This window comes from Bos javanicus, chromosome 8 (assembly GCF_032452875.1).
Source record: "Bos javanicus breed banteng chromosome 8, ARS-OSU_banteng_1.0, whole genome shotgun sequence".
Classification (NCBI taxonomy): Eukaryota; Metazoa; Chordata; class Mammalia; order Artiodactyla; family Bovidae; genus Bos; species Bos javanicus.
In genome coordinates this window covers 45,253,653-45,268,908 of record NC_083875.1, presented here as the reverse complement: position 1 = coordinate 45,268,908, position 15,256 = coordinate 45,253,653, and the positions used below count along the sequence as shown (strand labels likewise).

Here is a 15,256-nt window from a genome sequence, read left to right as displayed (position 1 = left end):
GGGATTGGGGGCAGGAGGAGAAGGGGATGACAGAGGATGAGATGGCTGGATGGCATCACCGACTCAATGGAGGTGAGTCTGAGTGAACTCCAGGAGTTGGTGATGGACAGGGAGGCCTGGCATGCTGCGATTCATGGGGTTGCAAAGAGTCAGGCACGACTGAGAGACTGAACTCAACTGAACTGATGGGTGGAATCTAAAAAAATGGTACAAATGAATTTACAAAACAGAAACTGACTCACAGACACAGAAAAGAAACTTATGGTTACCAAAGGGGAAAGGGAGGGGAAAGGGATAAATTAGGAATTTGGGATTAGCAGATACAAACTACTATATATAAAACAGATAACCAACAAGATCCTCGTATATAACACAGGGAACTATATTCAACGTCTTGGAATAAACTATAATGGAAAAGAAAAAAAATGTGTGCTTTAGAAATGAGGAAATATGGTAGCTGTCATTTATGAATAAAAATGTATTTATAAACCATAAAAACTATGCGTAGAAATAATAAACACCATTTAAAGACTGCTGCTAGTGGAAATCTGCTGTATGATGCAGGGAGCTCAAACCTGGCGCTCTGTGACAACCTAGAGGTGTGGGAATGGGGTGGGAGGTGGGAGAGATGTTCAAGAGGGAGGTTACATATATATATACCTATGGCTGATTCATGTTGATAATATGGAGAAGCCAACACAGTATTGTAAAGCAATTATCCTCCAATTAAAAATAAATAATTTAAAAATAAAAATAATAAATACAGCTGCCATCACAGAGAGAGTGGTGATGTGGAAACAGAAGGCATGTTATGGGAACAGATGCACACTGGGACTTCCAGTCAATTGTTCACATTCCCATCTTTAAGCTTGGCAGTGTCACATGGGTGGGTATTTGTATTACTTGCCACAATTTCTGTAAGACAACTATTTCACAACTTTTAGAAAAAGGCTTCCCTGGTGGTTCAGCTGGTAAAGGATCTGCCTGCAATGCGGGAGACCTGGGTTCGATCCCTGAGTTGGGAAGATCACCTGGAAAAGGGAACAGCTACCCACTCCAGTATTCTGGCCTGGAGAATTCCATGGACTCTATAGTCCATGGGGTGGCAAAGAGTTGGACACAACTGAGTGACTTTCACTTTTACTTTCAAAAAAAAGGAGACTGCCACACAAGCCCAATTCTGTTAATAGTTGCTGTGTGAATCAGGGAATGTGTGCAACTTCAGCTTTCTATTCTATTACTACATTGAGGTGGCTACGTGGGCGCAGGAGGGCCTAGAGGAGCTACTCCACGTTCAAGGTCGGGAGGGGCGGCAGTGAGAAGATACCCCTCGTCCAAGGTAAGGAGCAGCGGCTGTGCTTTGCTGGAGCAGCTGTGAAGAGATACCCCACGTCCAAGGTAAGAGAAATCCAAGTAAGACGGGAGGTGTTGCAAGAGGGCATCAGACAGCAGACACACTGAAACCATAATCACAGAAAACTAGTCAATCTAATCACACTAGGACCACAGCCTTGTCTAACCCAATGAAACTAAGCCATGCCCATGGGGCCACACAAGACGGCTGGGTCATGGTGGAGAGGTCTGACAGAATGTGGTCCACTGGAGAAGGGAATGGCAAACCACTTCAGTATTCTTGCCTTGAGAACCCCATGAACAGTATGAAAAGGCAAAATGATAGGATACTGAAAGAGGAACTCCCCAGGTCAGTAGGGGCCCAATATGTCCTGGAGATCAGTGGAGAAATACTCCAGAAAGAATGAAGGGATGGAGCCAAGCAAAAACAATACCCAGTTGTGGATGTGACTGGTAATAGAAGCAAGGTCTGATGCTGTAAAGAACAATATTGCATGGGAACCTGGAATGTCAGGTCCATGAATGAGGGCAAATTGGAAGTGGTCAAACAGGAGATGGCAAGAGTGAACATCGACATTCTAGGAATCAGTGAACTAAAATGGACTGGAATGGGTGAATTTAACTCAGATGACCATTATATCTACTACTGTGGGCAGGAATCCCTTAGAAGAAATGGAGTAGCCATCATGGTCAACAAGAGTCCGAAATGCAGTACTTGGATGCAATCTCAACAAGGACAGAATGTTCTCTGTTCATTTCCAAGGCAAACCATTCAATATCACAGTAATCCAAGTCTATGCCCCAACCAGTAACACTGAAGAAGCTGAAATTGAATGGTTCTATGAAGACTTACAAGATCTTTTAGAACTAACACCCCAAAAAGATGTCCTTTTCATTATAGAGGACTAGAATGCAAAAGTAGGAAGTTAAGAAACACCTGGAGTAACAGGCAAGTTTGGCCTTGGAATATGGAATGAAGCAGGGAAAAGGCTAATATACTTTTGCCAAGAAAATGCACTGGTCATAGCAAGCACCCTCTTCCAACAACACAAGAGAAGACTCTACACATGGACATCACCAGATGGTCAACACCGAAATCAGATTGATTATATTCTTTGCAGCCAAAGATGGAGAAGCTCTATACAGTCAGCAAAAACAAGACCAGGAGCTGACTGTGGCTCAGATCATGAACTCCTTATTGCTAAATTCAGACTTAAATTGAAGAAAGTAGGGAAAACCACTAGACCATTCAGGTATGACCTAAATCAAATCCCTTATGATTATACAGTGGAAGTGAGAAATAGATTTAAGGGACTAGATCGGATAGATAGAGTGCCTGATGAACTATGGATGGAGGTACGTGACATTGTACAGGAGACAGGGATCAAGACCATTCCCATAGAAAAGAAATGCAAAAAAGCAAAATGGCTGTCTGGGGAGGCCTTACAAATAGCTGTGAAAAGAGAAGCGAAAAGCAAAGGAGAAAAGGAAAGATATGAGCATCTGAATGCAGAGTTCCAAAGAATAGCAAAAAGAGATAAGAAAGCCTTCCTCAGCGACCAATGCAAAGAAATAGAGGAAAACAACAGAATGGGAACGACTAGAGATCTCTTCAAGAAAATCAGAGATACCAAAGGAACATTTCATGCAAAGATGGGCTCGATAAAGGACAGAAATGGTATGGACCTAACAGAAGCAGAAGATATTAAGAAGAGGTGGCAAGAATACACAGAAGAACTGTACAAAAAAGATCTTCACGATCAAGATAATCACGACGGTGTGATCACTCACCAAGAGCCAGAAATCCTGGAATGTGAAGTCAAGTGGGCCTTAGAAAGCATCACTACAAACAAAGCTAGTGGAGGCGATGGAATTCCAGTGGAGCTATTTCAAATCCTGAAAGATGATGCTGTGCAAGTGCTACACTCAATATGCCAGAAAATTTGGAAAACTCAGCAGTGGCCACAGGACTGGAAAAGGTCAGTTTTCATTCCAATCCCAAAGAAAGGCAATGCCAAAGAATGCTCAAACTACTGCACAATTGCACTCATCTCACACGCTAGTAAAGTCATGCTCAAAATTCTCCAAGCCAGGCTTCAGCAATAGGTGAACCGTGAACTTCCTGATGTTCAAGCTGGTTTTAGAAAAGGCAGAGGAACCAGAGATCAAATGGCCAACATCCACTGGATCATGGAAAAAGCAAGAGAGTTCCAGAAAAACATCATTTCTGCTTTATTGACTATGCCAAAGCCTTTGACTGTGTGGATCACAATAAACTGTGGAAAATTCTGAAAGAGATGGGCATACCAGACCACCTGACCTACCTCTTGAGAAACCTGTATGCAGGTCAGGAAGCAACAGTTAGAACTGGACATGGAACAACAGACTGGTTCCAAATAGAAGGAGTACATCAAGGCTGTATATTGTCACCCTGCTTATTTAACTTATGTGTAGAGTACATTATGAGAAATGCTGGGCTGGAAGAAGCACAAGCTGAATCAAGATTGCCGGGAGAAATATCAATAACCTCAGATATGCAGATGACACCACCCTCATGGCAGAAAGTGAAGAGGAACTAAAAAGCCTCTTGATGAAAGTGAAAGAGGAGAGTGAAAAATTTGGCTTAAAGCTCAACATTCAGAAAACGAAGATCATGGCATCCGGTCTCATCACTTCATTCATTCAGGGAAACAGTGGAAACAGTGTCAGACTTTCTTTTTTTGGACTCCAAAATCACTGCAGATGGTGACTGCAGCCATGAAATTAAAAGACGCTTACTCCTTGGAAGGAAAGTTATGACCAACCTAGATAGCATTTTCAAGAACAGAGACATTACTTTGCCAACAAAGGTCCGTCTAGTCAAGGCTATGGTTTTTCCTGTGGTCATGTATGGATGTGAGAGTTGGACTGTGAAGAAGGCTGAGCGCCGAAGAATTGATGCTTTTGAACTGTGGTGTTGGAGAAGACTCTTGAGAGTCCCTTGGACTGCAAGGAGATCCAATCAGTCCATTCTGAAGGAGATCAGCCCTGGGATTTCTTTGGAAGGACTGATGCTAAAGCTGAAACTCCAGTACTTTGGCCACCTCATGTGAAGAGTTGACTCATTGGAAAAGACTCTGAATCTGGGAGGGATTGAGGGCAGGAGGAGAAGGGGATGACAGAGGATGAGATGGCTGGATGGCATCACCGACTCAATGACCGTGAGTCTGAGTGAACTCCAGGAGTTGGTGATGGACAGGGAGGCCTGGCGTGCTGCGATTCATGGGGTCGCAAAGAGTCGGAAACGATTGAGCAACTGAACTGAACTGAACTGAACTGAACTTAATACATTGCAAAGAGGGCCACACCTCTTCTCCTTGCCTCAGAGGAATTCTAGGTTGTTGTGAAGGTCAAAACTGCAAGTGCTTGTGCAAATCCATTGTTAGACCATAAAGCGCAGCAGAGAAAGGTTCCTGAGACTGTCACCTCACAAGTTTACCAAACCTCTTAGCAGGGATGTGTGGGAGGTGCTCGCAGCAACGGCCCCCAGTGTATTGGGCTCCCCTGCCGTCTCCACCCCTTTGGCAATATGACTCTGCCACTCCTCCCATCAAATGGGAGCCTGTTTCTCCACTCCTAAGCTCTGGGCTGGCCTTGGGACCTGCTGTGATCAACAGAATATGGTGACAGTGACCCAGCAAGCACCAGAGCCTAGACCTCAACATGCAGGTGTCTTTCACTGGAGCACTTCAGATTCCAGAGACACCCCCACCTCTCACCAGGCTGGGCAGCCCAGTCTAGCCTATTGGAGAATGGAAAGTTGAGAGGAACCAAGAAGCCCAGCCAACAGCCAGTACCAACTGCCAAACATGAGTCAGGCCATCTTGAACTTTCCAGTCCCAGTGACCCTCTGGTCAAATGCTGCCAACTAACAGAATTAACCCCCCTGATGATCCACAGAACCATGAGAAATAGTCATCAGGGTCTTTAGGTCACCAGGTTTCAGGGCGGTTTGTTTTGCAGAGTTGGGTACACTGACCTGTGACTGAAAGTTTGGTTTAGTCTATTCTGCTGATGACAATATCTTTTGCCATTTTGTAAGTTGAGTGGTAAGGAATTATCAAGCACCTACTCTGTGTTGGTTATGGGGTATGTGCTGTGAAGACTACCAGAAAAGGACTATAGATAAATGCCTCAGCCGTAGCACAAACAAGAACTGTAACCTCGTTAGGAAAAGAAGATGTAAATGATAGAAAGTAAGGTAAGAATGTGCTAAACTGAGAAAGATGTGCTCTGCAGAGAAAGTGAACATTTTCTTATTACATAGCAGAAACTCTGGCTTAGTTCATAGAATCCTCACAACTCTATAAGGCAGGTACTGTGATTATTCCCATTTTACAGGTAAGGAAACTGAGGAAGCTACAGGGAAGTAAGCTGTCCAGAGTCACATAGCCAGCAAGTGGTTGGCCCTGGCCTGGGAACTAGTAGCCTGACAGCAAAGCCCACGTGTGCCCTAGACTAGACAGATGACAGTAAGGCTAGTGCTGTGAGGATGTGGGGACAGATGCTTTGGGAGGGGCTGGGTTCCTAGGCAAGAGAGACCTCAGGTGGCCTTGGAGGTTGGGTGGGAGTTGGAGTGGAATTTAGAAAGTTCCAGGCAGAGATCATGGTGTATGCACATGGGGGGTTTGGAGCCCCATGAGAAGCTGAGCCCAGCTGGGTCAGGACCTGCCTCTCTCCAACCCAGGAGTCTGTGACTATCCTTCCAGGCCACCTACATCCCATTGAGATCCCCAGTGCCTGGCTGAGGGGAGGCCTGGGAAAGATGGGCTGGGAGGAGCTTGGAAAGTGGAAGTATCATTCCCACTTGGAAAGTGGCAGTGTCTCAGGGCAGGATGGAGGGGCAGGACAGAACCAGGAAACAGGGAATGGGGGCCTCCAGGGCTGCCAGGATTCTCAGCTGGGGTGAGGAGGAGGCAGTGAGTTGGGGAGTTGTCATCCTGCTGCCCCGTGGAGCCCACGTCCATCAGCCAGGACAAGCGGCTGGGGCAGCCCACGGGTGCCAGGCCAGAAGATGCCCCATTTCCCTGGGACCTGTGGGGTGGACTTGCTTCTTATGTCCCTGTGTGCACCCAGACCATCTTATCCTGTTGTTTTATCCTAGCAACGGCCAGCAAAATTATTTCTGCCAAAACCTATGCTATGACTCTAGAGGGAGAGTTGTGTTCAGAGATGCTTTTGAAATTCTCCTAAACAACCTGTGAGTTATGATGGAACATTTTAATAAGAGTCCAATTCTTGTTGTTGTATGTATTCTTGATTAAGCTATGTCATTTCGCCTTATAAAGGTGCTTTTACCGGTGGGGTGGTGATGGGGATTGCTGGTTGCTTACTGATGTAGTTACTGTTCCTGAGAAAGACCCATGAAAAGCAGAGACCACAGGAGCATCATCTGGCTTCACTCACTCACCCCGACTCCCACCCCTGCAACACTGAATTGCTCACAGCCTATGGGAGTTCAGGAAAGGCTTCCAGTGAAGAGGCATTTGAAATGGGCCTTGGAGGATGGAGATTTCGATGGGTGAGGCCAGAGGATAGAGTTTACCTGCTTATGGGTAAACTGAGCAATGGCCTGGCACCCTGCAGTGGGTGAAAAAAAAAAATCTATGTAAGAACAGAGCTGGGGAAAGAGAGTAAGATGGGACATGTCAGACAGCTGGGTTGGCGGTAGGGACTTTGAACAGACAGTTGGGAGACATGGACTTGCCTTCTGAAAGCAAGATGACAAACACAACATCTCGTGAAAGCAGCAATTGTTCCTGCTTGTTCTTAATTCAACCTTGTGGATCTAGATAAGTACAGACAGATAAAGCTTGTGTGATTCTGAGAACATCCTGTGTAAAAAGAGCAGATGACTCTACCTGAACAAACCCTTGTAGAACAAATGATATAAAGTGTATATTTTGGTGAACTTTAAATTGTACATGTAATACATGGTTGGGGTAGAAAAATTTGAAAACATGCATAAGCAAAAGAAAGAAAAAAGAAATAACACTTATAATACTACCACCCAGAGATATTATGCCTTTCAGACTTCTCTCAATGTATGGATATAAATTTATGTTACATAAGTGGGCTCATACTGCTTTAGAACCTACTTTAGAAAACTTAATATCTTGTGACTATCTTTCCATATAAATAAATACATTCCCCAGCATCATTTTAAACGGCCATTTTTTAGTCCATATTGAAGAACATCTTGAACCGTCTTCAATCTCCCACTTCTATTCATGTTAAAATCTTAACTGTATCCATTCAAGCGATGTGTTCTTAGCCACATGTACAGAAGAGGGCACTTGAAAAATCAAACCCAGAGTAATCATCCCCATTATGTCAATCACTTTAGAGCTCTTTCCATTGCTTACCTGATGGAGCATTCTGCCGTCTGGCAGAGAGTCTTCAGGTGGTGCTATTAGGCGGCACAGTTCCTTCAGAACACAGATGACTCATCTGATGACTATGTGGGCTACTTCTGTGCGGACTTGACCCCACTTCTAGTGTCTTGTATTTCTGTATTCACTCCAACTCCCTCAAAAAAGAAACGACAAGAATGTGATGTTTTGCAGTTGTTCGTGATTGATGATGCATTCTTGAAACAGGGAAAAAATTAATGGATTCAGTAGATCCTGCAAAATGTTTATGAGTAGACTGAGCAGAAGAAAATGCCTTTTCTACTAGGTAAGCTGTACCTGGGGCCTGCTGAGAAGTTAACTGCTGCTGCTATCAGACTCACCCTGATGAGATAGAAATGCTGAGCTGAAGTGTGCCCCCTTGGTTTGCATAGTCCGGTTTTCTCTGGCACCATCCACGTATGATAAAATTTGTCTCTCAGATACGAGCATCTTTAAAATGATGACATCAAAAACAAATACTACAGATTTGAACCTCAGGGAAGAATGAAGCATATGGACCTCATTGCTTCCCTCTAGTGGTTATGTCCTGTTTCAGCTGGTCTCTTGGCACTGGGTGGGTCCTGTACTGGGAAACCCAGCGCCCTCTTGTGGAGGGCACGAGAAGGTGTCCACATTTCTCATAAGGGCAGAGACCGGGACTGCGGAGAAGCCCGGGGATTGGCAAAGACAAACTTGACCTGCTGCTGCTGCTGCTAAGTCACTTCAGTCGTGTCCGACTCTGTGAGACCCCATAGATGGCAGCCCACCAGGCTCCCCCGTCCCTGGGATTCTCCAAGCAAGAACACTGGAGTGGGTTGCCATTTCCTTCTCCAATGCATGAAAGTGAAAAGTGAAAGTGAAGTTGGTCAGTAACCCTAACCCTAACTTGACCTGAGGGACTGGTGAACACGAGTCACCTCCGCCAGAGCTTGTGGACGTGTTCCACACACCGAGATATCTTAGAAGCAGAATCAAATAAATTCTCATGATTTAATTGTCTTTTTAAAAAATACTTGTTGATGTTCTATTTATTCTGTGACTTTGAACGTCCTCTTGGAATTAGCCAAATTAAGTAGTAGAATATAGCCCTGTTTATCAGACATGGTCCATGAATAAAGAGAACGCTCCCAAGAGCTGATAGTGCAACCCATGGACCAGGATAACTTGTCAGGTTTTGCAGATAGAAGATAATGATTAAAGATGTGGGCTGTGATGCCTACTTCCCGTGCTGGTTCTGCTAACCAGGCAGGCATCTGCAGGCAGGCACCTGACTTAAGTTTTCAAAACCTCACTTTCCTATAAAATGAGAATGCTGATAGTTCCCACCTTGCAGAGTTATGACAATTCAGTGGTGAAGAATTGGCCTGCGAATGCAGGAGCCGCAGGAGACTCAGGTTCGATCCCTGGGTCTGGAAGATCTCCTGCAGAAGGAAATGGCAACCCACTCCAGTATTCTTGCCTGGGAAATCCCCTAAACAGAGGAGACTGCTGGGTTACAGTCCACAGGGTCACAATGAGTCAGAAACAACTGAGGACGCATGCAAATAAATATATTAACACATTGTACTTAGCAAATGCTATTACTATTTAACCCGAAGATTAACAGTTTTTAAAAGGTGTATTACTTTCTTTGTTGCCTTCTATGACAAAGTACAATGACCAACATTAATCATTTCCTAGGAGGCTCCTATTTCTCCTTGTGAAAAATGACTCTATTCCCGTAAATAAGGCAATGAAGAGCTAAGAAGTGGCAGAGGTCTGAGTACGGTTATCCAACATTTTCCTACTACAAGCCTAGGGGCCTTCATATGAACTGCCTGTCCTACATTCTGAGCTCTTCTATTTCCATTTTCACCTGTTCTGTCCCTGTCTTATCGCCCATTTCTAACACCACTGTTGACTTCACGTCTCTCCAATCTGCTGTGGACTCAGAAAGGAGGTAACAGAGCTCATTAGAATTTTGCTTTATGCCATAGTTTAAATAGGCTCCAGCGGGAATATCTGAATTCTTTCCCTGTTTGCAAAACACTTAATCTCCTGTCTGAATACATGTATGCCTTTTAGCATCCATGGAATCCGTACCTAAAGAGTAGAAAAGAACTAAAAAAATAAAAATAAAAAAATGAAAGTGTTAAAAGACTTTTTTGTTTAGGATGGGCGGCTGATCATGTGAGCGGGGAGCTTTGGAGGCAATCCTATTTTGTCTTTTGTCTCCTGATTGGAGGGAGGGTAGGCTGGATTCTACTCCCTGGCCTGGAAGCACTGGCCCCTAGTGTTCGGGTTGGGTACTGCTGGGAGGGCAGGCTACTGTTTGACAGAAAACGGTCTTGCAGGTAGTGGTAATGGAAGTTCAGTTCAGTCGCTCAGTTGTGTCTGACTCTTTGCGACCCCATGGGCTGCAGCACGCCAGGCCTCCCTGTCCATCACCAACTCCCGGAGTCCACCCAAACCCATGTCCATTGAGTCGGTGATGCCAACCAACCATCTCCTCCTCTGTCGTCCCCTTCTACTCCTGCCCCCAATCCCTCCCAGCATCAGGGTCTTTTCAAATGAGTCAGCTCTTTGCATCAGGTGGCCAAAGTATTGGAGTTTTAGCTTCAACATTAGTCCTTCCAATGAACACCCAGGACTGATCTCCTTTAGGATGGATTGGTTGGATCTTCTTGCAGTCCAAGGGACTCTCAAGAGTCTTCTCCAACACCACAGTTCAAAAGCATCAATTCTTCGGTGCTCAGCCTTCTTCACAGTCCAACTCTCACATCCATACATGACCACTGGAAAAACCATAGCCTTGACTAGATGGACCTTTGTTGACAAAGTAATGTCTCTGCTTTTTAACATGCTGTCTGCTGCTGCTGCTGCTGCCAAGTTGCTTCAATCGTGTGTGACTCTGTGCGACCCCATAGAAGGCAGCCCACCAGGCTCCTCCGTCCCTTGGATTCTCCAGGCAAGAACACTGGAGTGAGTTGCCATTTCCTTCTCCAATGCATTAAAGTGAAAAGTGAAAGTGAAAGTGAAATCGCTCAGTCGTGTCCAACCCTCAGCGACCCCATGGACTACAGCCTTCCAGGCTCCTCCATCCATGGGATTTTCCAAGCAGAAGTACTGGAGTAGGGTGCCATTGCCTTCTCTGAATATGCTGTCTAGGTTGGTCATAACTTTCCTTCCAAGGAGTAAGCGTCTTTTAATTTCATGGCTGCACTCACCATCTGCAGTGATTTTGGAGCCCCCTAAAATAAAGTCAGCCACTGTTTCCACTGTTTTCCACTGTTTCCACTGAAGTGATGGGACCAGATGCCATGGTCTTAGTTTTCTGAATGTTGGGCTTTAAGCCAACTTTTTCACTTTCCTCTTTCACTTTCATCAAGAGGCTCTTTAGTTATTCTTCACTTTCTGCCATAAGGGTGGTGTCATCTGCACATCGGAGGTTATTGATATTTCTCCCGGCAATCTTGATTCCAGCTTGTACTTCCTCCAGCCCAGTGGTAATGGAAGAGCAAGCAGATATTAGCCAGGGGAGCATAACTGGAGGAGAATCTGAACCAGAGTCAAGATGGGAGCAAAGACCACAGTGAGGAGAGAGGCAAGGTGGGTCTATGATTGAGAGTACAAATAACAAGGTATGAAGTGGGGGTGTGCTGCCTGTAGCTTTGTAGTGTAGTGAGGTCTGGGAGCATGATTCCTCCAGCTCTGTTCTTCCTTCTCAAGATTGTTTTGGCTATTCAGGATCTTTTGTGTCTCCATACAAAATTTTAAAATTATTTGTTCTAATTCTGTGAAAAATGCCATTCGTATCTTGATAGGGATTACATTGAATCTGTAGATTGCCTTGGGTAGTGTGGTCATTTTAACAATGTACATTCTTCCAATCCAAGAACACAGTGTATCTTTTTGTCTGTTTGTGTCATTTTCAATTTCATCAGCATTAGTCATATAGCTTCCTGAGAACAGACCTTTTACCTGTAGGTAAGTTAAGTTTTTAATGACACTGACTGGCACGGCATGTATTTCATTACAGATCCAAGATGCCTAATGACATTTAAATTTTTTTTTATTTTATATTGGGATATAGCCAATTAACAATGTTGTGATAGTTTCGAGTGCACAGCAGAGCAACTCAGCCATGTATATGTACATGTATCCATTCGCTCCCAAACTCCGCTCCCACTCAGGCTGCCACATAACATTGAGCACGGTTCCCTGTGCTAGACAGTAGGTCCTTGTTGGTCAAATGACATTTTAAAACCGATATATTTTATTTTTAATTTTCCTATTGTGGTCTCTCACACTAGAACATAATCACATTGCCTGGCATATAGAAGGTACTTCTCTTAGATGGCTTTTTCTTAGAAACAGACCCTGAATCAAGAAATGTAAGTGTGTGTGATTTATTAAGGACATGCTTCTGGGAGAAACCGCTAAGGAAGCAGGGAGGCTGGAGAGAGAAGAGGATGCTGTCAAGAAATGGTGCAGTGGCAGAAGAAAGTCCTGGTCTCTGAGTCCCAGGGGAGCTCTGGAAAGTCAGTTGCACCTCAGAGTTTGTCCCTCTGGGAGGCAAGGAAGGCAGTATTCCAAATATTCCCTCCCACAGTGAGGTCAGTCACCGAGCGGCAGAGGCCAGGGAGTGCACAGTGGGTAATAAACTCCCACTCTCCAAGTAGACAAGATGACTTCAGCAGCCACAGTCAGAGCTTGGAGGAAAGGTGACACCGTAAGCAGCTAGCCCTGCAGCACAGAAAAGCTGGGGCCTGGGAAGTGTGTCAGGGGTGTCCCCTCGAGTTCTCACTGAGGGTGTAACAAATGAGTGGATCAACGAACAAGTACAAGGCCCCCACCCCTCCATAAGGGCACACATGGTGCCAGTTTTTGCTTTATGTTATGTGTACTTACATCCCCTTTACCCAGTGCTCTATGGATTAGATTTTGGTAAAGAAAGATTGTTCAGCCAGAGAGCTAACTTCTCCTTATCCAGGACACTGGGGTTTGGGCATAGGCCCCTCCGATGACAGAGACAGCAGAACTGGGTTGGTTTCCAGAGTCAAACCTTCCAAAGAACTGGAATCACCCATGCGTGAGTGTGACCTCAAGAAAGATGTGACCACTGTGGTCCTGGTCCTGGCCTTAGAATGGACAGGAAGGGGTTTAATGTGACCCTGCACCTATCATTGAGTGACCCAAGAGCAAATGAAACCCTGCAAGTCCATCCCCAGGGCAACATGAGAAGGTGATTCAGAGTCCAATGTGAGAACAGAAAAAGAAGAGATCGAAGTCAGTCTCCCCATGGGGAGTGGCAATAAACAGCCCAGAAGATAAGTTTTTGTGCCCATAAATATCTTACATGATGATGAAGAGAATACACAGATGTGTGAAAACCTCATAAACAAGAAAGTGGCTCTGTCCCAACTGCTCACAGTCAGAGAACTGCATCACCATCCACTATCCCAGAGGAAGGAGCAAAGATTAAAACCAGAATGACCTCCATTCGTGAGGCTTATTTTAGTCAAAATGGGTCTAGTTTTTTGGTAGAAATTTTGTCTTCCTATAGGGAGGTAGCTCGGAGAAGGCAATGGCACCCCACTCCAGTACTCTTGCCTGGAAAATCCCATGGATGGAGGAGCCTGGTAGGCTGCAGTCCATGGGGTCGCTAAGAGTCAGACACGACTGAGCAACTTCCCTTTCACTTTTCACTTTCATGCATTGGAGAATGAAATGGCAACCCACTCCAGTGTTCTTGCCTGGAGAATCCCAGGGACGGGGGAGCCTGGTGGGCTGCCGTCTATGGGGTCGCACAGAGTCGGACACGACCGAAGCGACTTAGCAGCAGTAGCAGCAGCAGCAAGGAGGTAGCTATGTTCAAATAAAGTTACTCTCCTTTCTTACATTCCCATTGATGGACCCCTAACATGGGTTGTCCTGTAGAAAAAACGTGCAGTGAATCTGAGGGTTTCATGCATAGCTCACCTGTGCCGTCCAGCCTAGAAGACTGGGGAGAAACTGCCACAAAAATCATACCCAAATAAGATCCTGGTATACAGACTTTGTTACATAAGTCTTGTGTGTTTCAGAGTCTTAGAAATGAACAAGGAAACAAACAAACAAACAAAAAAATAGTACATTCTGACACTTAGCTATGTTCCCAGCAGTTGAGGGAACAGCATACTGAGTCTGGAAAGGCGAGGGGCGACAGTGCCTGAAGCAGAAAGGGAACCCAGGCCACTTCCTTTCCACCGTATTTGAATCTGAATGCAGGTCTGTCCGCTTATGTGCCCTTTTCACTGTGGACATAACCAGACGGGTACACAGTGAATTAAAGGATTAAGACACCAACTGAACTGACCCTTGTAACAACTTTTCAAGGAGGCAGAAATGGAAGTCATGACCACAAACTGGGGCTGGCTTTGGCAGTTTAAAGATGTACAGCTAATTCACACCATAATTACTTCTTTTTAAAAAACATTAAAGTTGATTTACAGTATTATATTAGTTTCAAGTATACAACAAAGTGATTGTTATATATCAGATCAGATCAGATCAGTCGCTCAGTCATGTCTGACTCTTTGCGACCCCATGAATCACAGCACGCCAGGCCTCCCTGTCCATCACCAACTCCCGGAGTCCACTCAGACTCACGTCCATCAAGTCAGTGATGCCATCCAGCCATCTCATCCTCTGTCGTCCCCTTCTCCTCTTGCCCCCAATCCCTCCCAGGATCAGAGTCTTTTCCAATGAGTCAACTCTTCACATGAGGTGGCCAAAGTACTGGAGTTTCAGCTTTAGCATCATTCCTTCCAAAGAAATCCCAGGGCTGATCTCCTTCAGAATGGACTCGTTGGATCTCCTTGCAGTCCAAGGGACTCTCAAGAGTCTTCTCCAACACCACAGTTCAAAAGCAAGTATATATAACTGAATCACTTTGTAATATACATATAACTGAATGTAGAGATATATGTTAATATTATTACAAGATATTGAATATAGTACCCTGTGCTATATAGTAAATCCTTGTTGCTTATCTATTTTATGTATAGCAGTTTGTATCTGTTAACCCCGCACTCCTAATTTATCACTCCCCTCGCCCTGTCCCCTCTGGTAACCATGGGTTTGTTCTCTATGTCTGTGAGTCTGTTTCTGTTTTGTATATAGATTCATTTTGTGTCATAGTTTAGATTTCACATATAAGTGATATCGATTGATATCTGTCTTTCTCTGACTTCTTTCACTTGGTATGATCTCTGGGTCCATCCATGTTGCTGCAAATGGCATTCTTTCCTTCTTTTTTATGGCTGAGGAATTACGATTACTTCTGAGCTTTCACTACTAGTAGTAATGTGTGATCACCAAGTGAATTGTGAGATTTGTATAGCCCAACCTGTAAGTATACAAACATGGAACTGGGAATGAACCAAACCCATTTACCATTCATTGACATCTACAGTGTGCCTTGCCCTGCAGCTGGGAAGAGTAGCGTGGGA

General features: G+C 44.8%; 1 long non-coding RNA gene across 1 annotated transcript in view; it reads right to left on the bottom strand.

Annotated features, from left to right (window-relative positions):
* The window catches only part of LOC133252668 (uncharacterized), a 122,646-nt gene extending 114,000 nt beyond the window's left edge, over window positions 1–8,646 (bottom strand). The window contains exon 1 of the long non-coding RNA XR_009738040.1: window positions 7,758–8,646. This is a non-coding gene — a long non-coding RNA (uncharacterized LOC133252668). The remainder of the gene's footprint in view (window positions 1–7,757) is intronic.
* Between the last annotated feature and the right edge of the window lie 6,610 nt (window positions 8,647–15,256).